Source organism: Hipposideros armiger, unplaced genomic scaffold (assembly GCF_001890085.2).
Source record: "Hipposideros armiger isolate ML-2016 unplaced genomic scaffold, ASM189008v1 scaffold_305, whole genome shotgun sequence".
NCBI lineage: Eukaryota > Metazoa > Chordata > Mammalia > Chiroptera > Hipposideridae > Hipposideros > Hipposideros armiger.
In genome coordinates this window covers 611,605-638,875 of record NW_017731655.1, presented here as the reverse complement: position 1 = coordinate 638,875, position 27,271 = coordinate 611,605, and positions in this window count along the sequence as shown.

Genomic DNA, 27,271 nt, shown 5'->3' with positions numbered 1-27,271 from the left:
CAGTTTCAGAAATACAATGCGGTGGTCAGGCCTCTACATCAACTATGAAGTGGACTCCCCAAAAGGGCATTGGTCCATCTGGCCCCCTAAGAAATGCTTACAACGTTATTGATTGTATTCCTCGGACAGAGGAAATTTTTCTGATACGACAGTCTCTGCTACCTAAGCCAGTTACAGGGAAAGTAAAGGAAACCTTTTCATAATGTAGTTGAGGGTACGAATCAGTAAACCAAGGAAATTAACCCATTAAAAGTGAGCAACTATTACTAAAATTTTAACATATCTCATATAGCGTCTTCTCAGGTTTAGGTATTATGTTCGTAAACCAAGGCTAAAAAATCCCAACTTTCCAAGTTTTTCCCTGTATTATCCTCTTTCATATTCTGGACCATACTGACCCTGTATTGAAGGGTCATGTATGGTCTGAAGACCCCTGGGGAAACTTTAGGAGGTCTGTGAGGTCAAAACTATTTTCATAATAATATTAGGATGCTATTTGTCTTATCCTTCCACAAGTGTGTATTGGAGTTTTCCAGAGGCTACCTGCTGTGTGATAATGCAACAGATTAGGTACAGGAGCAGGTTCAGAATCCAGTTTTCATATCAATTTGTGTATTAAAGACATTTACAAAAAATGTAAAGCAGTGTCACTCTTCCAACTGAAACATTTTTAGAAATAGTTACATTCATGAAAATATGTTCTTTTTATTAACATGTCATTTGTTTCCACCTTACCTTTAAATAAACAAATACGCCAGAATTTTTCAAATTCTTAGTTTTAAGTTTTAGTTTGACAAATATCAATAGTTATAACTGACAAAATAATGGTCTTGGGGGTTGACAATTTGTAGTAGTTTAAAGTTATTCAGGGACCAAATTTTTTTTGGAAAAGCTGCTTCAGGAAAAATCTACTTTTTCCTTAAAAAGCAAAAGCACATACAGAATTGTGATTCTATGTCACTATTGCTCCCTGTATAATTTCAACCACCATATTAATGACAGCTTTATATCAGAGTAACTAACTTCTATTTCCAAAATTATGGGAAGAAACGCATTTCTTAAAATGTAATTTGTGTATATATGTAAGCCATCCTTTAATAGAATACACAGGAAATCTGAACTATACTGACAAACAAGATAGTAACATCTAGATAACATCAATAAAAAAAAATCTACTGAAGAATAAAGGGACTAGACACACAAGAGCACATGTTTTAGAGATTAACAAAACTTCATTAAAATCACAAGTTATCATATAGAGGAATTCAATATTTGCCAAGAGACACGCTCTCTATTTTATGAATGTAGCCAGAAAAATCTAACAAGAGCACAGGAAGAATGCCTGTCAGAATTGCAGCCAAAGCAAATAAGCTTTAGTTAGAAAGACTCCTGTTAGACTCACTGAATAGCTTCACACGCCTGACCTAAAGCGACGGGAAAACCTGCACTTAACTAGGAATTCACTGACAATCTAATAATGACAGAGAGGAGCCACAAGTGACTTTCTTTGTAAAGGTTATTTTAGCTATCGTGGGTTTTGTTTGTTTGCTGCTTTTTCTCTGCAGAAAACCCCTAAAACCAAAAACTAGTATCCGTCCTGATATTGGATCCTACTAGAAAATGGTGACACAATAGCAGGGTATCATCAGTTTGGTGAAGGGGAAAAAAGTACATATGAGTGGGAAAAATCAACTTGATTTGAGAAATTTGTAGGAACTGCCCTGTGCAATCACCGAAGGTGCTACACAAGTACTCACGAAAGTAGTCCATTCACTTGTTGGCCAAGAGAAATGTTACCATCTAGACTTGAGAGAAATGTTGCATGAACAGAAAACAACATTGAGATACCAACTTTTTAATATCGTATTCAAAAGCATTTGATAGAATGATTATGCTCACTGTAGCCAATGCAATGGACTAGGCACACTCACTTACAGTATGTCCTCAGTGTCATTGATAGGTTCTTGGAAACTGACTAAGTGAAACAACGTATAAGGAAACCAATGAAGAAATTGACACAACCTAATCACACATCCATCCAGAACTGATTGAAAATGGTAACAGTGCATCCATGTAATGAAACACTATTAGTAGTTACAAATAATGATGTGACTTCGTTTATTTCTTCATTGACTTAACAAATAAATATTGAAGTGCTCATAATATTCTAGTCACTGTTCTATATACTGGACATACAGAAATGAATAAAACAGAAAAACCCTGCCCCCATGGAGCTTATATTGTAGCTGGAGAAACAAGACAACACAGTACTAAGTAAATATGCATAAGTACATTATGTTAGTACTAAGGAGAAGAATAAAGCAGGGACTCGGGATGATGGAATTTATAATGGAGTGCTGAGGAAGGACCCACTGAGAGGGCGAAATTTGTATCAAGATGTAAAGTAGGTCAGAGGACAGACTACACAGCATCTGGAAGAACAGGATCCTACACAGAGGGACCAGGGCCTCTGAAGAAGAGCAAGAGGTCAGCATGCGCAGGGGGGACTGAGCCAGGAAGGGGAGTTCTAGGAGATGAGGTCAGAAAGGAAAAGCGGCGCCAGGGGAGGACTCTGGCCATTGGAGGGAATGGAACAGAGAAGGAATGTGATGTGTCTGAAATTCGAATAAAAGTAGTCTGACAGCTGTGTTAAGAGCAGATTAGAATGAGCTACAGGTAGAAGGAAGAAGACCAGCTGTAAGGTTTCTGCAATAATCTAAGCAAGTGAACAAGGGGCCTAAACCTGGGTGTAGTAGTGGACGCCCTAAGTGGTAAGATTCAGGTCTTATTTGGAAAGTCAAGAGCCTTTTTTTATCAGATCAGATATCAGTAGTGGGATATCAGTAAAATAAAAGATGACTTCAAGGTTTATTTTTTGAATAGGAGTAAGCATGGAGTTATTGACTGAGATAAGGAAGAGGAGTACCATATTTGCCGGCGTATAAGACGACTGGGCATATAAGACGACCCCCTAACATTTCCACTCAAAATACAGAGTTTGTTATATGGTCGGCTGTGTGCGATTTTGCGAGTGTGGTAAAATCGCATAACAGCAAAATCGCATAACAGCCGAGCATACACCCAGCAGCGCTGCTGATGCCTGAACGGTATGTGGAATGAAGTGGGCGGGCATCGGGAGGCCACTATGGCACTATGGGCAGTCTATCTGAAGTGTACCTGGCGTATAAGACGACCCCCCACTTTGAGGCATATTTTTCAGGGCCAAAAAATCGTCTTATACGCCGGCAAATACGGTAGGTTTGGCGAATCCATCAGATTTCAACTTGAACTTTGAAGTTTTGAATCTTAAGTTTGAGATGCCTGTAAAATCTTCAAATAGAGATATCAAATAATCACTTGTATGTATCAGTCCAGAATTCAGAGGAGAAGGCTGAGTGGAGATATATATTTGGGAGATGCTATCCTGTAAATGGTATTTCAAGGTATCGGACTATATGTGAGCACCAGGGGAATGGGTCTAGAGAAAGAGGCGAAAAGGTGTCAGGACCGAGCCCAATTACACTCCAATGTTCAGAGACTAGAGTTGAGGAGAACCCAGGCAGGGGGACTAAGAAGGAGCAGCTCGAAGAATGAAACCAGAAGAGGCTCTGGAAGCCAAATGAAGACTGGCTGAAAGAGAGAGGGATCCCCGTGTCAAGTGGAAAGAGGAATGAGGCTCACACATTTAGAAGATAGTAGCGATCTTATCATAAATCCGTTTCAGTGGAATGGTATAAAAGTCTGATTGAATCCATATAGATATGGAACATTTTTGAAGCCTTTTTAAGATAAATATTAGGGTAGAGAACAATACATATTTGGAAAGCATAGTATGAACTCATTAAACTTATGTGTCTCTATCTGTGTGTTGTTATATTCTGTATATGTGTGTATGTTTCACATTAAAATACCTACATGGGAAAAGTATGAGACAGAGTCCACCAAGATATTATTAACAGGGAGTATTTTTCATTAAGTGATATATTAAGTTCTTTATTTTTTGTGCTGTCTCTGTAGCTTTTCTTGAATAAGTATCTATTACTCTTGTAATCAGGGGGAAAAAAAGCCTAAGTAATTTTCTAAAAAATATAGAAGAAAAATACACCATGAACAAAAAGGTGATCTGCATAATGGTAAAAATATCTATAAGATAAAGAATAAGCTAAGAAGGTTTTGGGTTCCTCTTAAATTAGGAAATGTTTTGGAAAAAGTTAGGTTGTAAAATACATTTATATTAGAACACTTGAAATAGTTCGTAGAACTCTTTCTTCTTATACTGTGAATTATTATTTAGTAAAGAGTGCTCTTTTATTTAAAAATAAAAATCTGATTTCAATTGCTCTTAATGGTCTAAAAAACAAGATGCTGCATTTAAAAAACTCTTAAGAATATGCATTAGAAAGTTGGAATTTTATTATTTTTTCTTACAAATTCACTCTTCTTTATTTTTCTTGCAGCTCAATAAATGTTTAATGTAATAAGACTTACATTTTATACATTTTAATAGTAATACTGCAAGAAGACCTCAGTTTACCAAAACGATCCTCAAACATAATCCTGACCCAGGAAGCAGCTGTATTCTATTTCCAAAGAAAAAATTGCACCATGCTGAGTTGTTTAAAAGAAGTAATATAGTGCTGGATTTTTTTCTTGTGATTTAGTTTGAAATACTGTGCCTAAAATGCTGAGCTTGAAGTCCCATAAAGCTTGGTATGCTTTGCAAAAAGCACTTCCAGCTTAATTTAGGCCAGGCCTCCTTTCGCTTTGAAGGAACAAAAAAGAAACATTAACTGTTCCTGGCCTTCTTTTTAGGAATTGACTTAAGATTTCCTCAACAGTCATGATGTTCATAGAAAACTGAACTAATTCTTGAATGAATGAATGAATGAATGAATGAATGAACGAACTAATGAAATTAAAATAAAACTAATTCACATTTTATCTTAACAGAATGTAAATGTAAAGTCTTGAAAGTAAATGCTTGAAATCAAATATGAATATATATTTTTTCACATAAATTTTTCTTTAAAAGCTGTAGTAGCTTCAGACATGCACTATACTATATTTAGATCAAGTCTCATTGTGCAGTACCACCTGTCTAAAATCTAATATAGGATAAATTTAAAGAAAATATTTGTATGCTTACTCTTCAGTCCAAGTAGTATAAATGGAGCTTCAGTCTTACCTGATATTTATTATTCCTATACTTTTTGTTTTCTCTTATAAAAACTACCTTCCTCTCTTTTCTTGTAGTGACTCTGAAAATATCCTGTCTTCCAATATCTGCATAATGTAAGCTTAGAACACAAATAATGTTCGTGTCACATAGCCAAATATCTCTTCTACTGATCTTATATAGAGGAAGAGTTCAAAATCAAAAAAGAATCATATGGAATGCATATTCTAGTCTAAAAGTAATAACTCAAATATAAAGTAATGAGGAATAGATTAAAAAGTCATTAAAGAGGATAATACAAATTACTTGAAAATATTTGATTGTTCCAAAGGAACGCAGGAAAGAAAAAACAAAAGAACAAACAATAGATTAGACAAATAGAAACAAAATAGAGTGATGGTGGACTTAAACTCAATAGTGCCAACAATAGCATTAAATGTAAATGTACTAAATACTCCTCCTATGTGAAGGCAGGGATTTTCAGAAATATCCAAGTTTATGTTGTTTATATGGGTAAAGTTGAACAAAGTTAGAGGACTACCACTCTGACTTTAAGACATCATAAATATACAGTATGTAAGACAAGACAGAATGTTATATGGTGTTGGCACAAGAATAGATAAACATATCAACAGATCAGAATATAGCCCAGAATTAGATAGATATGTATATATATATATATATATATATATAGAGAGAGAGAGAGAGAGAGAGAGAGATGTAGATATATAGTCTATATATATAGCCTATAAATATATAATCAATAATATATAGTCCATATATATATAGACATATATATATAGTCAATAATATATAGTCCATATATATATAGACATATATATATAGTCAAATTATTTTTGAAAAGATGCTGAAGTTATGAAGTTAATGAAAGAAAAGCCTTTCTCAATAAATGACACAGGAAAACTGGATGAACATATAAAAAAAATAAACCTTGATCCAAACCTCACACCATATATATATATATGTGTGTATATATATATATATATATATATATATATATATATGGTGATATATCAGCTTAATGTAAAAGCTAAAATTATAAAGTGTCTCGAGAAAAAAATAAAAGAAATATCCTTGCAAACTTAGGCAAAGATTTTTTTAATTAGAAATAAAAGAGCATTAATTGTAAAACAAAAAATCGATAAACTGGGCAAATTCAAAATTTTTAAGATTTTGCTCAACAAACAATATCACAACATGAAAAATTAAGCCATAGAATGGGAGAAAATATTCATAATTAACATCTTACAAAGAACTTGTATTAATGATACCTAAAGAACTGCTACAAAATAATAATAGAAACACAAATGAACAATTAAAATGAGACTTCAACAAGATGTGTGAGTAACCATGAAGAAGATGCAGATTAATAACACATGAGGTACTGCTTAAAAAACACCCACTGAGATTGCTAAAATCTCACACACACACACACACACAGAAATAATTCCGAACTTTGGACAGGATGCAGAACAACTTGAACTCTCATGCATTTATTGCTTGTATTTAAAATGTTACTACTACCTTAGGAACTGTGTTTGTATTTTCTTGTGAAGTTAAAGAGAAACACCAACCTAATGATCCAACAATTTCTCACCTCCATATTTACCCAAGATAAAGTAAAGCATGTTTCTACAAAAAAATTTGTATAAGAATATTCATATAGATGTTATTCATGATAGCCTAAAAGTAGAAACAATGAGTGTCCACCAACAAGTGAATGGGTAAACAAATAAGGATATATTGATCCTACTCAGCAAGGAAAAAAACTGATACCAGATGAACCTCAAAGACTTTGTATTGAGCAAGATATGCCCAACACAAAAGTGTGCATACTATGTTTTATATTTATATTTGCAAATTAATAAATGGCATTCTGAGACATTAACACAAAAATAAAAACAGAATGGGCTGCTGTTTTAAGGGGCAGGAGGAAACTTTCTAGGTTGGGGAAAATGTTGGATGTCTTCATTAATCTAATGGTTACATGGGTGTATACATTTGCTGAGAATTACCAAATTGTACACCAACAATCTGTGCATCTCATTGTAGGTAAATTATACTTCATTTAAAACAACAGTGTGATCCTATTATGGAGCCCTGGTTGCTGGGATTTACCTACTGGGTTTAGGGATGGATATCAAGCAACACACTCTTTGTTTTGCCTAGGAATCCTAAAGATAACTCTACCTATAGGATGTAGTGATATTAACACTTTATAGCAATCTAGCATGTAGAGTTTTAAAACAAATATAACTTCTTTTATGCCTTAAAATAAAACCTGGAGATAGGTAAGCAAATGTCATTATCTCATGTCTTAAATGAGGAAATTAAGGCTTGATAGTAAGACATAGGATTAGAACCTCAGTTCTCTGACCACTAACCAGTACAGCTCTTGTTTCACTATATCTACACAGAAGAGTTGCCTTCTTAAGGCATTGATTGTTGCCCCCATCAAGCAATCACCCACTGATCTCCTGGCTAGGCTGTAGGGTTATAAAGATAAATAACACAAGATTTCTGTCCTCAAGGAGATTGTAGTCTATACTCATCCTGTTGCAGCACGCTGTAGGATATTTGTTTTCAAAGCACTGTACAGACATTGAGATGTGAATGGATTTTTGACATTATCTAGTGTTCTGATATTAAATTAGACATACTGATCAATAATCTATCAAACTGTATTCCTTAGGAGGGAAAGAAACTGTTGGACTTTAAATCATCACTCGTCTAACTCTTCAAACCTTGAATAGTAGTTTTTATTGCAACAGACCAACCCACTAAATGTGTGCCTTTATTTCTCAACTGGAAGTGGAGGCCTCAAAACCCCAGAAAGGAAACATTTGTTTTGGCCTTTTTTTAGCTGTCCTCATTGAGAATATACAGGCAGCTAGGAGAAGGAAGAATCCTGTTAAGTTTCCATAAAACCACCAGCCCTGACACCACAGAACAGTTTGTTCCTTTTGTTGGTTTTCACATTCCCTGAAACTTGGAGGTGATGACAGGAAGAAGAAAGGTTCATCAGTAAAGAAATGGAAAAGTTACCTTAGAATAATTTGAAGCTTAGTTCTGTGTGGTATGATTTAGCTAATTTAAAAAAAGTCTCAATTTCACTGTGAAAATTAAAGCATTTTCAGTTGTTTTAAAATTGTGACTTTACCAAGGATATCATTCAACCATAATGTTTATTTTCCATTAAATCCTAAAATTTGGAATTATGATGCTTAATTTTGCAATTTTAATGAACAGAATAGAATAAATATGCTTATATTAAAATTTTTATCTTTTATGGATATATTAAAATTCATAGTTTTTAATCTGTAGAAAAATAAATGATGTTGATATTTTACATGACCATTCTGACAGATTACAGATATTCCAAATTACTGTATAAATAGTGAGCTGCAGAGCGTCTGAAAGCCTCATTTGTAACCTTAATGAGTGACAAAAGTAATTATTATTTAACACTCTGGAGGAGGCCAATACCATGTTTATTACCCACCTTTTATTTAAATGTGATTTGCCATTAGTCCACAGAATAAAAAAAAAAAAAGAATAAATTTATCACAAAATTCACAAAAGTGAGAATAATATTAAAGAAAGGTTTAAATACTATTCTGCAATAAAAAATAATGGGTGTTTGAATTATAAGACTTAATCAGAAATGATTAATAAATATGTTGAATACTAGTTAAATATTGCAGCCAACTTGAATGAGAAACTCTGATCGAAAAGAGAACCAGTGTCCATTCCTAGTTTTACTACTAAATTGATGTGTGATCTTGGGATGAGGATTCAAAATCCTTCAGTGAAGGGATTTTTTTCCAATGACAAAGGCCATAACAGCTCATTTTTTTTTAATTAAATTTTTTTTCAATTATAGTTTATATACAATATTACATTAGTCTCAGGTGTACAACATAGTGATTAGATGTTTATGCAGCTTACAAAGTGGTCACCCCACTAAGTCTAGTGCTCATCTGACACCATACATAGTTATTACAATATTGTTGACTATATTCCCTATGCTCTACTGTATATGCCTGTACCGTAACAGCTGATCTTACAGCACCTGCTTGATCACTTGCATTAACAAGGACTCATGGCTTCACGAAGCAGGTGTTATATTTTCTATAAATTATTTGAAATAAATAAAGTGATATAAAAATGCATGTTATTTTTAATCTGTGTCCTAGGACAACTAGTTCATTGAGGGATCCTAATCAAGAGTGCACACCCCAGAGATGGTTAACTACCACTTGGAAAATCCTCGTCAGAATGCTACACGGCAGAATCATGGTCAAGAGCAATTCAATCACCCGGAGTCTTGATCCCTGCTCAGTGTCAGATGGTATGATAATCAGCCTAAGGAAAGTCAGCAAGTGATTTTCCTGTGATGAAATGACTATTGTATAAGATAACATGGATTGATTATTTCTGCTTTTGGTTGAATGAAGTGTAAGAATCTTGGATTAGCTCCATTGCTCAAACTGGTGCCCTAAGTCCCCATTTTGACTAGCAGACTAACAGTTCTGCTACTGGAATGTTTTTGCATTTGCCTCCTGGGACCTTTATGCCAATTCATTATAAGAGTATCCAAAAGAACAGAGAAACTTCATCAGGCTTTCAGATTGAATTCCTGCTTTGTGTGTGCTTGCTAATAAACATACGTGTGCCCAAATTTCACCTGAGACTTGCTTTATACCTACTACATACCAAATTGTAATAGGTGTTGAAGGCTACAGATATCTAGCCAAAGGAATCCAATAATTATTTTTTCCAGATTGAGATCTAATTGACATACAGCACTGTGTAAGTTTAAGGTGTACACTGTGATAATTTGATATACGATATATTGAGAAATGATTTCCACAGTAAAGAGAAACCCAATAATTCTGCAGGATTAAATCAATTTAGGTTAAGTTCACAACAGCAACCCATTATGTTTTTTATTTTTGTGTTAATGTCTCAGAATGCCATTTATTAATTTGCAAAGAGAATATCAAATTGTAAGTGAACCAGAACATGTATATTAGCTGATGAACACATTACCCCTACTGGTTTTACAGCTCCCTTAGGAAATATTTTTTATGTTGAGCTGACACCGACTTCTGTAAAAACTTCCGTGCATTTGTGATGGTTTTCGCCTTCCAGGCCACACACATAAGCCTAACCTCACTAAAGCAGGACACAATTTTTAAACATAAATTCAAAGTTGAAGACCCAGGACATGACTTATTTTTTTCTATTCTGATTGAGACCTCACTTACCAGAACAGTATAAAATTCATTCTCAGTCCATTTGAGTGTTTACCTTTTCCATGTCATGTGAAAACTCCAGGGTGTCATCGAAGCTGACCCATTTGGGGAGCCCTTTCTGGTCTTCAGTCCATAGTCATCCCATCTGATTTATTTATTATTTAAAGACTGGCAGACCCTGGAAGAAGGCTGTACCTGTCCTCATCCCCATACACAGCTTCCCCATAGCCACCCTTTGGGTCTAGGGGAGGAATTCCAGTGCAGTAATCTGGATGTGGGCTAAAGCTCTCTGGCGAGGCATTTTGGAATTGCAGGTACCTGGGGTGGACCACAGGGGAATATGGACGTTAGGTGAGCACAACCTTTGATTCCCACCCAGATTCTTGCTCTTTGGGAGAAGTGTGGCCAGAGGCAGAGACCCCTCGTTGCACAAATCTGAGCGTAGCAGGGTGAGAAGAGCCATTTTATCTGCTACTAAAATTTCATTTACTGCTTGTCTGAGTGACACCAGCTTCTTGCTGGGCTGCATTGGCAGATCCTGACGGGACGTCTCATTTCCTCAGCCACCTCAAGCTTTCCGCAGTATTTGGCTGGAATGAGTGTGATGTTTTCATAAGGGAAACAAGAAAGAATGGCAAAACCAACCAACCGACACAGAAAATGCAAAAGCATAGAAATGGATGTTGACCTACCTCAGAGAACTTTTTATAGCAGATGCCTAGAAATATATTAGTAAAATAGCCAAACATAAATCACCAGGGGTAAAAAGAATACACAACTTCCTCAACACACAAACTTGGACACACCCCTGCCAAAACTATACACAGCTGTGTCATTCAGCAATGTTTCAGACAACATGTACTGATCATAATTTATTGGAAGGAACACTGCCTATGCATGGTAGTCACTGCCCTAAGAGCTTTACCTGAATTACTTTATCCTTGCATCCTATTATCTCCATTTTACAGACGTGGAAACTGAGGCATAGTGAAGTCAATTTCAAAGGATTGTCCAAGTTTCCTTGCTAGGAAGTGACAAAGGCAACATTCAATTCCAGACAGTCTGGCTGCAGAATGCGCAGGCCTGGCCAGGAGACGGTGCTGGGTAGGTCTGTGTGTTAGGCGTTTTATGAAGTGTTTTATATAGATTAGCTAATTCAAACTGTGACATAGGCATAATTATCTCTGCTTGACAGATGAGAAAACAGAGGCTAACTAATTTGCCAAAATTTTAAACCTAGTAAACGGCGGAGCTGGATTTTACTAACTCGCCAAAGTTACATAACTAATAAGTGGCTGAGCTCAGCTTCAGACTTGATTAAATTATGTTCAGGACACATCGCATATGAAGACAATATGTAATACTTTAGGGATGTTTAGAAAAAAATTTTTTGTGTTTTCATTTTCAGTTCACACATAAGGGAATCAAATTCAAGTATCGGAACTTTTTTTTTTTTTTTTTTACAATGAGTGCCTCATTCTTTAATAACGCTGACAAATGAGGCATTACTGGATTTCCTACCCACAGGGAAGATGAGTTTTGATTTCCAGCCCTACAACCTGAACCACATTTGGGGTTTTAAAGGTTGCATTATAATTGGCATTAACTATATTTGATTTTTCTCAGGGAGAAAAAAAGTTTTCCTTCTTAGACATAGAAAGCAATATATCCATGAAGTATCAAACATGTTAGTTCATTTCTATATAAATCTGTGGATAAGATAAACCTAGTGATTTCATATTTCCCTGTGAATGCAATAAAATCTGAAGAAAATTGAAGAAAAAACATTTATACAAATCCATTCAATATGCATTCCTCAGTACATTCCACAGTTTGTAGCACATACAGGAAAGGATGGAAAATATGACTGCCTGCGCTCTCCTACTTTGAAAGATTTAGTCTTCCTTCTGAGCCCTTAGTGTGAGCTTAGGTGTGGCATTTTATTGTACATCTGTCACACGTTTTCAAGTTGCCACTGAATTGAGCATGTGCTTTTTGAATGTAGGAGGGATTAAAAAACTGGAACAGGTTCTTAAAGGAAGCTATGCACTTTTATCTCTGAACAGAGAAATATTTGCACAATTCAGCATAAGCCAAGATTATGCTTGTACAAGAGCTTGTGACCTGACTCCTCAATGCACTTTTATGATAATAGACCTTACTTGAAAATATTCATTGACTAATTATTCCAGTTAAATTATGTTTCATAAGTTGCACAGTGAAATTTATTGTTCACAAACCTTGAAAATACTAGAAAATCTGAGGAGAGACTTCCTCCACAAATGGGGGGTCCCCAGTAGCGTTCTAGAGCTGGTGATTAGAAAAAGAAAAGCAAATGCAATTACAGGAAACTCGATGGCTTCTTTAAAATATGGATCTCTGTGGAATATCACTTTCAATGAGAATGCTACCTCAATATGGTTCTAATTTTACTAAGCCTGGTGATATTGCTGTTGCTGTGTGTCAATATTACTGGGTGTTTTTTACTTCCCCTAAACCCTTCTTGCAACCACGCTATAAAACATCGATGCGTATTGTTGCAAAACATATCTGTATTGTTTGTTTAATTCTGGAACTTGACTTTCCAAGAATGCTTCAGCAATGAACAAGAGGCCCATGGTGAGAATGGCCTCCACACTGCTGATGGCACTGAAGGTGCCTGGACACAGTGTATACCAAACAGGAAGTTGCTCCCACATACTTGGCAGTCCTGCTGGGGCTTGGAGCCACTGGCAACCTGGTTGCCCCAAATCCTTTCCTAAATGATAGGGTGTCTTTAGGATAGGCGCTAACATCCCTAGTGGTAAGACTTAGAAATGAACACTTTGGAGCAAAGGGAACTGAGAAAGAAAACAAATAGATTGTGGTTTTCTTGCCAGCACCAACAGAGGATGGGGAAATCTTTTAACTTGATGGTTTGGGAAAAAAGGCCTTCAAGGTGAAGAATAGCTTTTTTTGTTGTTCAGTGTATGATTTGTGATTTATACTTCACTGTGTTTTTTTATTGTTGTTTGTGGTGTTTTTATTTTTTGAAACAAAACCAAATTCAATAGTAAATGAAAAGAAATGATTACTCTCCAGACTGTAATACAGATTGTGTAGAAAGTATTTTTTAAATTAACTGAAAAAAAAATTATGAGGGGAAGAATACACCAGCTTGAGAATCTGCTTTGTGCTAGAGAATATGCAAAGTGTTTAACATGTGTTATCCCATTTGGTGCTCATAGTTACACTGATAAAATATTTATTTTTAGCTCTGTTTTGCTGATGTAGAATTGAAGGCGTAAACAGGTAAAGTGACATGCCCCGAGTCACACAGCCACAGATGTGATCTGTGGCTCTACATTTGTCCAACAGAAAACGCGTTCCCTGTCATCACACTGTAAAGCAAATTGTATTCATTTCTCCTCATTATTAGTTATTAAATAATTCTGATACATAACATCTTATACCAAACAGAATTTAGATATTTTCCAGAAAATTTAATGATCAATTCTATAGCCTGACTTTAACAGGGTTTCTATAAAGATATGTTTCCAACCTACCTGGTTACATGGTTAGAATTAAACATTATTACACAGAATCAGAAAAAGAATAAATTAAGAGATTCTCTAGAGATTGTCGAATTATGCACTGTGTCGACAGTAGTCTCTACCCACATATGGCTATTTACATTTAAGTTCATGAAAGTTAAATAAAATGAGAAAAACGCATTTCTTAGCAAAAGTAGCCACATTTCAAGGGTGTAATATCTGGCCATGATACTCTCTGTTTCTCCCACTTTACATTTCAGATGAAGATGCAGAATTCCAGACTTACTGTTTGTCTAACAAATAACTCTGGTATGCTTTCTCATCAAGCCTTCTTGTCCCCACACCACACTGTCATATAATAAGTTTTAAATGAGAAAAAATACACACTCGACACTGTGTATCCATAGGGTTCGCATCTGCAAATTCATCCAACCATGGATCAAAATATTTGAAAACAAGAGTTACATTGTTGCTGATGTGTGCTATGTAATTAGGCCTACAATGGTTGCATCTGTACTGAGCATGTACAGACTTTTTTTCCTGCCATCATTCCCTAAATAAGACAGTATAACAACTATTTACACAGCATTTACATTGTATGAGGTATTATAAGTGATTCAAAGATGATTTCAAGTATATGGAAGGATTATAGATTATATGCAAATACTATGCCATTTTATGTAAAGCATGTGAGTATCCCCAGATTTTGGTATTCATGGAGGGCCCTGAAACCAGCCACCTACAGATACTGAGGGGTGACTATAGTAAACAATTATAGGAAGAACTGCAGGAAATTTACTTCTTGTTTATGACCTGCCAAAATGAGGAGAAATAATACCTTTTTTTTTAGGATCTTATTGTAAATTATAGGATTGATGGCAAAGAGAGGACTCATCTGCCCAATTAACATGTTTCTTATCACACTGCTTCATATCCTTGAGAGCACCCCCCAAAATGCTATGAAACTTTGATCAACAATTTCTTTTTCCTAAATGCAACTATCTGTAAGAATTTACCTATTAATTGTAAGTGATGGCCATTTATAAGGAATATTTTTCAAATTCCCATTTTTGTGATAAAGTGACCCATTCAATTATACTTAAATAATAAAATTGAAAATGGAAACTACTACCAAATATTTTAAACCTTTAACTCTCACAGTGTTTGGAGGTTGTCATTTCTTTACTGAGACTTTCATTAATTAGCCATATATAGATTATACACCTAAATCTACATTTTATTTTTCATTTAAGCCTAAAATTTCATGTAAACAATTACAAACAAGTAGATCAGGACATTTTCATTCAGACCAAAAAGATTTTCCTTTATACACATTTAATATTAACACATAGAATCACCTGGTCGCCTCTTTTACCTACGGTAATTACTTCTGACTTTAAATAATACTCTGCTTGGTGTTTGCAATAACACTAGCATTGCTACATTGGATTCAAAATTCTTTAGTTATTAACTTCCTTCACAGTGTTCTCCTGATATAGGAAAACAACCAGTTACATTCTGATTCACAGGAAGGAAGAATAAAGCACAACTCTGTGATTACCTGAGAGCTTGTTCAGTGTACCAAACCATGCAGTGACTTGAGTGTCAGGTAACCCTGGACTGAATGGCTCACAAATGATCACAAACCATGTAAGTCTCTTAATTTTCACATGTGCAAAATTAGTATAATAGCTAAGGACCCTGATGGATGTAACATTTTTATGAATATGCTCAGTGTATACCTATATGGGGTGCATTTATCAGAATATAAACCAGAGTGAATTATTTTTGCTAGATTCTGTGCAGTAGATTGGGTGTGGGGTTAAGTCCTGACATGATTATAACAGTTGAAGACACAGAATCTTTCACCTTAACCATCCCAGCCTATCCTTCTCCACCATGTGTCTCATGAGAGAGGCTGGACAAACACGAATTTACAGCATTATCCTTCGTGCAGAAGGGTCAGATGTTTTTAAAATTTATTTCCCACCTTGCTCTGTCTCATCCAAGTTCTTATTTCTTTTCTTTGTTTTAGTTGCTTTCTTTTCTATTAAGTGTTGTTCTAAACTTTTTAGCAATTCTTGGCAGTTGTCTTATGTTAAAGGTGTACCATGAAAAACAGGTCAAGAAGGCAGAGCCTGTATATTGGTAGGCTACATTTGGGGCACTCTGGCTAGACAGTTTCATGCACGTAGGGACCCCCCAAGTGTAACATCTACTGGTCTTTTCTCTTAGGCTAGTTAATTTCTCCAGAGTTGTGTCCTCCAAACTAGTTCCAGGAAAACTTATTTTTGGGGAGGAAATTTCCCCTACCAGGGAAAAGGCCACAGTGGAGTTCTCTCCTCTTTTCTTGAGCCCACACAATGAGGCTTCAGATAAGGAAAGAGTTTCTGTAAGTTATCTAAGCCCACACAATTAGGAGAGGGACGAGCTGGGCTTTCAAAGCCAGATCAGACTGACTTCAGGACATAAGCACTTAACCACCTATTACTCCTCACATCTCTTTCATGCCTTCTAATCACAATGTCCCTTCAGTTTGGGGTTTGTTTGTGTTTTTGTTTTTTTTTTAAAGATTTTTTTTTTTAATTGGGGAATTGGGAGATGGGAACAGCTCTGGGGAATTGGGGGAAGGGGAACAGGCAAATTGCTGTCCTTTTGTTCTTCAGTCTAGTTGTGGAGGATGTTGCTTCACTGGCCCAAGTTGGCATCATCATTGCGCTCTTCCTGGGTGAGGCAGATCAGTCGCCGGCTTCTGGACGGCCGCTCACTGTGGCTGCTGGCCGCTCACGCTGGCTGCTGGCTACACACAGTAGCCCATGGCAACCCACTGCAGCAGGGGCTGCAGCCTACACCGTCGCTGTGGACTCATGGCAGCCCAGCTCCAGGTTGAGCTGTTGTTCAGCATCTTAGTTGTGGAGGGCAGTGTCACTGGCCTTCATGTGTGGGATCCGAACCGGGGCCCTATGGCATCCCAAGCCAGCTCTTAATCAACGCTCCACTCGGCCGGCCCTCCTTTCAGTTTTGAACCCTTATTACCTCTGTTGAATTTCTCTCTCAAGGTGTTTCTTTTCCATGTATTTTGTCTCTCAATGCAATTTAAAAGACACTATCCCCACAGCAATGGTTCTCAGACTTACTTGTAGGGTGAGTGAAAACAGACTGTTGAGCCCCACCCCTAGATGCTGATACCATAGGTCTGGGATGGAGCCTAAAAATTGGTATTTTGAACAAGTTCTCCCCAAGAGATGCTTATACTGCAGATCCAGAGACCACACTTTGAGGACCTTGCCATAGAAGCTGCATTCATCTAAAGATCATCAGGCATAGAAGCAGCAAATGACTTTAAGCTGCAGTCACTGGTGGTGAAAGAGCTCCTAATGCCATTCAACACTGGCTGGGTTAACATTTGTTGAAAACCTTATTTAATTATGACTTCAGGCAATAATTACTTTGATATCGAGAATACAAAGTTTTTTTTTCTTTCATTTCTCTCTTCATTTATTCAACATGCCTTTTGCGCAATGATGAGAGGTAGCAGTGAGCTGTCCAAGCAAAGAAACTAGCACCGTGAATGGAAGAAGATGGGGTGATTTGGGGGACCCACAAGTGCCCAGCTTTGCAAAATTATAAGGAGCTTGTTGAATAATAATCATGATGGTTAATTTTGTGTTTCGTATTGACTTGGCCAAGGTGCCCAGATATTTCAGCAAACATTCTGGATGATATTTACATCTATTTATTTATCCAATAGTAACAGATTACTTTATTTTCTTGCTTTTTTTTTTAATTAGTTTCAGGTGTACAAACAACACTGATTAGACATTTATATACCTCATAAAATGATAACTCCACGTTTCTGGTAAAAGGAACATCAGGGCACACCTAGGCCAGTTGCCACCCACGTGGGGTCTGCCAGACTCTGACAGTATTCCAAGAACCAGTGCAACGCTGGCTGGGCTAGCTGCTCTTGGAGAAATTGCTTCCAGCATTGGGGAAGTTGTGTAAGGCTGGGTCCCAGTGAGTCAGCAGTTTGGAGCTTCTGAGCTCACCTGACCAATCAGTTTCAGATTTGCGGTAAGCGTAGGAGGCAGGCTTAACACAGGAAAGATGGCGCCTGCCTGCCGGCTGCATTGGAGGAAGCCTCGACACAGAAAAAATGCTGACTGTCCTCCAGCCCTCTTCCAGTGGCCACACAACTCAGCCTGCCCCTCGTGTGTCTCCAACACCTCCTGAGTTACTGTCCCTTTGCTGAAGCCTCAGGTGAGTGCCTGGGAATGAGAGAATCAGTGGGCCCGCCATTTAAGAGGATGTCTGGGTTTCCCGCAGCTTTCCAGCTGCTTTCTGTCCCACCTGGATGGTCGGAATCCCCGCTATTTTTCATATCCAGACGTTGTGGGGACTCTTCTTCGTGGCACTGGTACTCTGGGCTGGAGAGACCAGTGTGGGGTTGGGGTCCCTCGCTCCTCTGTGGGGAACCTTTACAGCTGATATCCTTCCCAGTTGTCAACTGCCACAGCGAGGTTTGGGGTTAGCCAATTTCGTGTCTCCACCCCTCCTGTGAGTTTCAAAGTGGCTTCTTCTTTATAGTGGCCTTTAGTTATACAACTTTCATTCAGCCAGACTTCAGGCGTTTCTCCAGGTTCAGTGTTCTATAATTTAGTTGTAATTTTAACTTGTTCACGGAAGGAAGCAGGTATGGTGTTTATCTACTTCGCCCTCTTGGGTCTCCCTCCCAGACTCCTCCTTACGCATTCTTATAACCAGTGTTTTAAATTTTGATAGGTTGGTTGCCTCCATTTCATTTAGCTATTTTTCTGGAGGTTTGCCTGTTCTTTTATTTGGGATATTTTTCTTTGTTTCCTCATTCTGGCTGTCTCTCTGTGTTTGCTTCTATGTATTAAGTATATCTCCTATGTCTCTCAGTCTTGGCTGAGTGGTGCTATGTAGTCGTTGTCCTGTGTGGTCCGATGGTGCAGTCTCCCTGATCACCTGGGCATATGTTCCGGGAACATCCCTTGTGTGCGTTCTCCTGTTGTAGTTGAGCCTTGATTGCCTTTGGCGCATCATTGGGTGGGATTGACTATCAGGCTCACTGGCTTTGAGGGTTGGCTATGCCCGCAAAGTATCAGGTGCTGTGTGAGGGCTAACCCCTCAGAAGGGGATTCAGCCCAGCAGTCTTATGTGCCTGTTGAGACCACCCTTTGGGTGTGCCCCTTGTGGGACTAATTGGGTTGTGTACTGGTATGGCCTGAGCCTGGTCTCTAGGTGTGTTGTTTCTGGCGCCTCTTGGGAGGGACTCCCATGCAGGCCAATCAGCCTTGCCTGTGACCAGCCTGGGGCTATCTGGTAGGAGCTCACAGCTACATGCACTTGGTTGCTGCCTGTGCTAGACCTAGAGACATGTGGGGGTGGCCTCACTATAAAACCAGGCTGGCTGCCACCAGCATCAGGCCTGGAGCAGCTTAGCAAAAGGCTCAGGCCTGTCCTCGGCCTGTTGCCACCTGCTGGCTACTATAAAACTCAGCTGCTGTAAAAGCCTCCTTAGGTGCACAGGCTGGGCTGGTTGAACCAGTGTTGACAGTGCTCCCAGGAATGCCACCCTAGTTGGCTGGTGTGGGGTCCCAGGGAGTCACAGGGTGTGACCCGTGCCTTTTACAAAGTTGATGTGGATTCAGTTCTTACACCAATGCTGAGTCTGTGGCCACTGTGAAAAATGCTCTGAGAACACCCAGCTGCCCGTGGTTTGCCTCAGGCCTGCAGAACCCTGAGAGCCACCCAAGAAAGGCTGCAGTACAAAATCAGGCTGTCTGCCTGCCACCAAAAGTTTTCCAGGCCTCCATGGGCTGTCTGCTGCTGTAAAAGGCTTCCACAGCTTGCCAGGCAGGGCTGGACACCCAGGAACTGAGTGTGCCCCTGGTGATGCCATGCAAGCTGGGTGGGGGTGGGGGTCCCAAGGAGTAACAAAGGTGGTACATGCATGAATTTTATAAGATGAATGTGATCTCAGATCTGGCTCTGTGGGGGCCAGGAAAGTTCAACACAGGAAATGTAATGCCCTCCTGTAGGCTACACATGAAGGGGGCTCCACACAGGGACAATGGTGGCTGTCCCTCTAGTCCTCACCTTGTAGCCACACAACTCTGTCCCTGTATGTCTCTGGCCCTTCTCAAGTTGCTGATCTTCCACCAGAGCCCAGGGCGAGTGTTTGCAATTGAATGATTCTGTGTGCACGCTCTTTAAAGGGGTATCTGGGTTGCCAGTTACCTTCCATTTCACCGGGAAAGATGGATGGAATCCCCACATATTTTCACTGCCAGATGTTGTGGGGACTCATCTTCCTGGCACAGGACCCCTGGGCTGGGGAGTTTGAGTGGGGCTAGGACTGGACTCCTCACTCTTCAGGGGAGACCTCTGCCACCAAAGTGTCCCTCCCAGTGCTCAACTGCTACCTGTGGGTTTGGGGTCAGCCAGTTTCACCTTTCTGGCCCTCCTACCAGTCTTGCTGTGGCCTCTTTATATCCTTAGCTATAGGGGTTCTGTTAAGCTAGTCTTTAGATGATTCTCAAGGTTGATTGTTCTATAATTTAGTTGTAATTGTAATGTGATTGTGGGAGGTGGCAGACATAGCATTTACCTATTCCTCCATCTTGAACCTTTTATTTGCATTTAAATTGGTTGATTTTGAGTAAATCAGATTGCCCTCCATAATGTGAGTGGTCCTCATTCAATCAGTTGAAGGCCTAAATTAAACAAAAGGCTGACTTCCCTGAGCAAGAGGGAATTCTGCAGCGGACTGCCTTGGGACTTCATCTGCAACACTTGTCCTCTCTTGGGTCTTCAGCCTGGTAACCTTTGGACTTAAACAGTAAAACTGGCTCATCCCCTAGGTGTGCAGCTGCCAGCCCTCTCTGCAGATAGTGGACTTGCCAGACTCCACAATTGCAAGAGCCACTTCCTTAAAATAAATCTCTTTCTATATACACACATCTTATTGGTTCAGTTGCTAGGGCTCTCTCACCCTGACTAATACATTAATGGAAGAAAGGTAACTTGGAACATTTGGAAGAAGCCATTAGCAATTTTCAAGTAAGCAGAACAAAGACAAGATCAGAGTCATGTTTTAGTAGGATCAATCACGTGGTGAAATGTAAACTGTATTGAGGGGCCAAACAATTGGTAAAGACCTATTAAGGGGGAAATGTAGCAGAGGTTAATAACAGTTCAAGAATAGAAGGGGCATTGTTTTAAGCAGACGGAATAGATACGAGAAGCAATAGGTAGTGAAGCTCATAGGTTCTGGAGTCAGGCTGATCTGGATTTGAAACCCAGCTCTCTTTCCTTTCCTATTTATTTGAGTTTAAATAGTTCCAGAAACTCTTTCCTTATCTGAAAAATGGAAATAATTATAGTATCTACTTCACAGGGTAATTGCAAGATTAGAATAAATGAAACATTATTCCTGTAATGTGTAATACAGGTTCTGTGTATCTCATGTAATAACCACTCAACAAATACGTGTGTGTATGTATATATGTATACACGTGTATATGTTTATATGTGTATACACACATATAAACATATACACAAACATATATACACATATATATATCGATATATACACACATACATATATATGAGCTAGCACATATGTGGACAGCTAATATGTTTTTATACATATTATATTGTATTTTATATTGCTAGCTTTTACATATATACACACATAAACTAACTCTTCATATATGTGCTACCTATCATATGTATGTACATAAAATGTGTATAAAGTCCATGGTGCAATGGTTTCAAATTAATAACTTAGCAGCAGTTTGGATAAGAAGTTAAAGGGAAGGAAGGAGAATTAAAGCTTAGGTGACATGGAAAAAATGGCACCATTAACACAAATAGCAAAATCAAAAGGAATAGCTGTTTGGAGGTAGGATGCAAGGAAGGGTAATGAGCTTGAGGTTCCTTTTGAAACATGTTAGATTTGATTTACTAAAAGGGAGCTCAGGAAAAACATTTAGGTGGTCAGAGGTGAAAGATTAATAATGCATAATAAAGTAAGTGGGGAGTAAAACAATATTTTAATTCCAAAATAACCGGAATAAAACTGTCAAGATTTTAATATATGAATATGTACATTTCTATTAAAATAATAGTAAGCAAAGACAAACATTTTAATGATATGGGAAGATACCATATCTACAGTCATTTCTTCCCGTACTAATATGTGTTAAAATATATTCAAATATATGGTATAAAATTAGGTGCATTCATTATGTTTTCATCTCTGTAGTACTTCAGATGAGCTGCTGCCCTTTAAAAGTGGACACATGTGTTAGATGTCATCCTATTAATTGGAGTAGTATTAATTTATTCATGTTGAACTATCAAAGTGAAAATCATGGTCAGCCATATCAATGTATGACTCACTAGTATTGATCACCTATTACATAGCAGGTTCTGTGTCATATTTACTTCTTCCTCAGAATATTCCTATTGGATTGGTGTTTTCTCTCTAATCCATAGATGAGACTCATTCCTTTGAGGATACATAGGTAGTAAGGATACAGTTTGATCTGAACCCAAACTCTATATGGTTTTGACAGCACTTAGATGTGTGACTAGTTACCAGAAAGGATTTTTTTTTTATCAGATGGTCATCAAAATTGAGCTGTATTCTGCGGCTAAATATTTTTTGCTCTTTTGGGGCTCTGCTCAGTCACAGAGGAAGTTGTAATAAAAGTTCTCTCATGGTAAGACACTTAATTTTACTCCAGCTACTGTCTCCTCCCACTGTCTATAAAAAGTTTATGTACCACAGACCATAAAGATACAACTGAAGACAGAGACACACAGGATAGGGCTGAGGTAATCTGGGCTCTGCAAACACTCTTCCTATACACCATTTGTAGAAAAGCACAATAAGACTTTTCAGACATCTGTTTTTGAGGTTATGAAAACTGAAAACATCTACAGACTTCAAATAACTTGGAAAACTTTAACACAATCCCCCATACTGGAAACCAACACCAGTCAAAATACATTATCTTAAAGTAATCTATTCTTCCATATTTTATTTGTATTCTATTATCCACTAATTGTCCACTGAGTATATTTACTGTATCTTGAGACACTATTTAGAGTTAAAATAGTATTATAAATAGAAGTAGGTTACATATTTCTTGTCCCTTCACATTTTCAAGTTTTGACAAAAACCCAGGCGAAGGCCCTTCAGGATGGCACTCAATCCTGCAACAGAAAAAAGCGTGTCAGGAAACCAGCTTCTGAGGTGGCGAAGTTTTTGGCTGCTTCATGGCTGGGCCACAAATCAGCTGATGGGCAGCGCAGGCAAGTGATCACTTACAAATGCACTGTAACAGGTGACAATGAAAGGTGACTTGAAGGTGACCTCCAACAAGAACCGAAATTGCTCCTGCTCGATGATCACTCATAGATCAATTTTTTCCTTGTAAGTGAAATGTTACAAATTTCACCTAAATTCTTGAAAACCCATCCCATCCCATAAAAATACCCCCCAAAAATTATAAAAACAAAATACAAGTATAAGCTTTTGAAATATTAAGTCAAGCCAGATAGAATATAAAAAGCACTTTGTAAGTGTCCCTTGTGGTGGATTATCCGACTTGAGTAGACATGGCAAACCTATTTAAAAGGCAAATTCAGTGAAATTGGAGCTATGTATTCTTTCAGTAATAGTAAACCTTCTTTTGGGAAATAAACATTTCTCTTTGCACCAGGATCAAAATTAGATTCATTTTAAATTTGCTATTTATTACACAATAAAAGCTTTTGAATTGGTAAATGCTAGAGACAGGTTTGCTTCTAATATTTGCAAAGCCTAAGGCCCGCCTACTGCGTGTCTGAATACTTTAAAGTTATAAATCAGGCTGTAGTCATGGCCCTGCCTGCTTCTCACTAGACAGAGCCCCTGAAGACTGTTCCCCGCACTCACCCTGCAGCTGAGGTTCAAGGGGTATTGCCCTCCCCAGAGTTGCATTGCTCCCTGCAACCCAAGCACCCACCTGGATCTGCCTGCACAGGGCAAGGTAGGAGCTGGTCTGCTGCTTAGGATGCTGGGGCAGTCACTGGAATTGCTCAGCCCAGATGGGGCTGACCCAGTCAAGCTCCTCAGGGAACCAGGGCTGGCACACTCCTTATCTTTCCAACTCGGGATTTCCAGGCAGTTCTAAGCATTTCCAAAAGCTACACTGCCCCAGCAGGGGAAGGAATGGAATTCAGCTATTTGGAGACTCCAGAATGACTAAACACCTACTTGGGGTGATTTCAGGCAGCGACTTAAAAAAACGTGGCTCCTTTTCCTGGCTTCCAGGGCAAGAATTGTGATTTTCTCCCCTCCCTGCCTCCCCCTACCCCCACTCCTCTCAACACACCCTGGTTTCCCTCCGCCTCGCATCCTCTGTGTATTCTGGAGGTAGGGGCGGGGAGAAGTCTGGTTCCAAACATTCCTCCCGAGTAATTCTGTTTGTTCGTCCAGTTGGTTACTGGACTTTCAAAATCTTCCTTAAAAGGTCAAAAAGAAATAAAAGGTCATAGTATTTTGGTGTTTGAGATATGTGTTGATTCCCCTAACATTGTATTGGGCCCAGCTCTGGGACCTTTGAAAGAAGGACTGAGTTAGAAGAGATTCATCTTGTTCACATGTTTTAAGTCACCACCACTGCTTTTCTTCAGTGTTTAGCAATTCCACTACATCTTCAGGAGAAACTTCTAGTCATTTGGCCATTTCATTAGACTTGTATTGTTTCTTATGACACAGTATTTAATTTTTTTTTTTTTAGCTGAGCCATCCTGCCACCTGTTGGCAGCTCAGTGGCAGTTCAGCTCGGGCCAGGAATCGAACCAGCAACCCTGTTGCTCAGAGCTCGCACTCTTGAGTGAGCTCTTAACCACCTGAGCCATTCGGCCGGCCCATGATACAGTATTTAGTATCAAGCCTTTCCAATCTTGAAAGATTGAGTATCTCATTACCTTCTTAGAGTAATCTTGAGTTTCAGTAAGAACAAAATTTGCCATGTAGAACTGCCCCCACCCCTATTCCAGTAGAGGTTCACCCCTCTCTATCCCATGTACTTCTCTGGGGATGATCATTCAGGGCCTCACCTGGGACCTGGCCCCTGACTGAGAATGTGACTCAGGGCTAGGCAATCTGAGTATTTCATGCCCTAGTAACATCATGTCAAATCAGGCTAATCAGAGTCTACAAATTCCAACAGAATTATTGGGAAGAGTAGGCTCTTCTGAGTAATCGCGCGTGTAGGATTAGGGCTGTCTGTAGTCATCTTCTTGCCTCATGAAAAGAACCTCTGAAACTGAGGCTAAACAGCGGCACGGAGATTTGAGAGATAAGTCCTCACGACAACGTTTAGCTATTTGGATGCAGCTGTGTCCACTTGAAAAGGCCAATAAATCTCTTGATTTGGTTTAAACTAGCTGGAGCTGGGTTTGTGCCACTTGCCAACAAAAAGTGAACTGAATAATAGAATTTAATTCTGTAAGCAACAATTCCATTTGATCCCAGGCAAATCTGTGCAATTTTTCCACAGGCACCTCATTTTAAAAGCTAAATTTGCCCCTTTGTCACCCCTTCTATGACAAGTCTGCTTTTCCTCCTGTATTCCATGCCACCAGTCAAAAAGCCACCACGTCCCAGTATGTCCCATGTCTATGTCTACTGCCACGCTTTCTCCTGAATATTATTGAATCTATTGAATCCGTCGTCTCCTCCGTCCTTCTGTTGCTGCTTATTTCACGATCTCAGTTGTTTTTCTGTACTGTGACAATAACCTTGACCTAACTGGCTTCCGCCACCTCCGCCTTTTCTCACTCCCAAACTATATTTCATGTTGCCAGAGCGAGATTTCTGAAGTGTGCCTTTAAACATGTGACCGTCCTCCCTCCCACATGAGGAGCATCAATCACTCATCATTGTCTAAAAGATACAGTTCAAGTTCCGTAACATGGGTTAGATAGCTCCTTTATAATCTGGCCTTCTACCACTACCCCACAAATAACCTGTGGTCCATCCGTAATAAATTGCTCCTGTTCCTTGGCCACATGCTGTTTCTCCTTTACCTGGAATGGCCTTTTTAACATTTGTCCTCAGCAGAAAACTGCCAAGTGCTTTTCTAGATTCAATCAAGCCGGGCTTCCTTCTAGTAGATTTGGTCTTTCAAGGTTCTATGTAACCTAGAGACCCTAAATCCTTCTAATGCATAAGTTCAGCGTTTGATGTGTGTCTATTATTCTTACATTCACTTAGAAAATCTGCAAGGTGTAATCCTAGAGTAATAGGAGATAGTAGAAATGTGTCCTAAAACTTTGCTGTGAAGAGGCAATGGCTATCGTGTTGTCCTGGAAGCCAGGGCAGCTGCAGAGATTTGGGTCCTATCCTGCTTGGCTGGCTCAACAGGTCCATGGCTTACACACCGGTGATCCCATAATACAAGCCCTGAACATGTGCTGGGATGCGCCGAAATCCTAAGGGCCTCTCCATGTGTGATCTACCTGCTTTTCTAGGGCCCAACTCGGAGCTGTGTCTCTGCACCTCTAAACTGGGGATTTTCCTATGTTTTCATCAACTTCTTACTTTGGACATTTCCTCAAGGTCTCCGGCTCGGTTTCCTACTGCACACGGTCCCCACTTCAGGATAGTTTATAGAGCACATCAATTGTAGCCAGCCCGTTGTCACCGACCCCTTATACATACTCCCCGCTTTGGGGCATATGGGCACTTCTTAGTCCTGCCTAAAGCCTCCTTTTAAGTATGGTTAGCAGGAAATATGGATGTTGACATAATCATGAGCATAATTTAAAGACCCAAAAGTAATCATGAAATCCAACGAGATTTTTTTTTTTTTTTGCAGTTACTTAGCACTCCTTCCTTTGTCTTGAATTTTTAGCCTCTAAATGGAAGGAAACAAAAGTTCCTGTTTATTTCTCTAAAGTGCCTGCCTGCAACACTGATTTGTTCATTTTGAACCAGAGACTAGTTGAAGCCAGCAAGAGTGCGACTCATTCATCTGAAATCATTATTTCATTCCATCTCAGCCTCCTGGCTTGCTGAGGCTTTCCAAGGCAAGAATGCCTGGGTAAGGGTGGTTTATCAAGAGCTCCTGGATCACATGATGCCAAACACTGGATTTCTAGAGTCATAGGTATTCTGCAAAACCCTCCATGCCCAGGCGAGACATGCTGAATACATTCTGTGCATTCTGGTAAATACATCAGGGTAATAATTACTT